The sequence below is a fragment of the Rhincodon typus genome, chromosome 49 (genome assembly GCF_021869965.1).
Source record: "Rhincodon typus isolate 14 chromosome 49, sRhiTyp1.1, whole genome shotgun sequence".
Taxonomy (NCBI): domain Eukaryota; kingdom Metazoa; phylum Chordata; class Chondrichthyes; order Orectolobiformes; family Rhincodontidae; genus Rhincodon; species Rhincodon typus.
In genome coordinates, this window is record NC_063380.1 from 3,729,225 (window position 1) to 3,730,281 (window position 1,057).

The 1,057-nt window shown below is 46.0% G+C and overlaps 1 protein-coding gene across 1 annotated transcript in view; it reads right to left on the reverse strand.

Annotated features, from left to right (window-relative positions):
• The window catches only part of rusf1 (RUS family member 1), a gene marked incomplete at its 5' end in the record, with an annotated part of 5,299 nt that overhangs the window by 850 nt on the left and 3,392 nt on the right, over nt 1-1,057 (reverse strand). The window lies entirely within an intron of this gene.

Sequence of the window (1,057 nt, forward strand, 5' to 3'; positions counted from 1 at the left end):
CACACTCCCCCCCCCTCCCCGTGTCCCTCAGTGTCTCCCCACTAAAAATCTATCCATCTCCCAGTCTCCCACAATCTCCCCGTGTCCCTCAGTGTAACTCCCCCAAAAATCTATCCATCTCCCAGTCTCCCACAATCTCCCCGTGTCCCTCAGTGTAACTCCCCCAAAAATCTATCCATCTCCCAGTCTCCCACAGTCTCTCTGTTTCTGGCTCTCTCTCTCTCTCCCTGTCTCTCTCTCACACTTTCTCTCTGTCTCTCACTTTCTGTTTGACTCTCACTCTCTCTGTCTTTCTCTGTCTCTCTCTTCCTCTCTCTCTGTGTCTGTCCCTCTCTCTCACACACTTTCTGTCCATCTCTTTCACTTTCTGTCTCACTATCTCTCGGTCTTTCTCTCTCTCTCACTTTCTATCTCATTTTCTCCATCTGTTTCTCTCCTTTTCTCTCTGTCTGTCTCTCTCTCATCCTTTCTCAAAGAGCCCCTTGCACATTTGCTCATTTCCAGTCTCCTCGAACCAGTGTTGCTTTGAAAAATCAGAAGCAGTGCCCCCCTCCCTCCCTCTCTCTCTCTCCCTCTCTGAGCCTGCCTTTATTAAAGCAATAGACCGTGGGCCATCAGCTCCAGAAGATTAGTCAGACTTAAGTCCCATTATTTTCTCCAGTAACGTTTCCTCATGCCTGGAGTCAGACAATTTGCTAAAAATGATTTTGTAAATATTCCGCAGAGAAGGTAAAGATATTGTGGGAAGCATCTCCTCGTCCCCATTGCAATGTCTACTGGCTCTGTCGCTGAGGGAACACGGTGTGCCTTAGCTACTCTCCTACTTTTATCAATAAAACGCTCCTCGAACCTGCAATCACATTTTTTTTTTGCCAAAGAAATACATTTTCTTTCCCGACCCTGCATCGGTTTCTTGGTCCTTCATTTGCTGAGTGCTAAAATTTTGCAAAAGTCACAACACTTTCTGGCAGCCTTGCTAAAGCCAGAACTTGACATCTGAGAGCAAGAGTTGGGACAAGTTTCTGAAGATGTTTATTTTTTTTTAATTCTTTTCAGC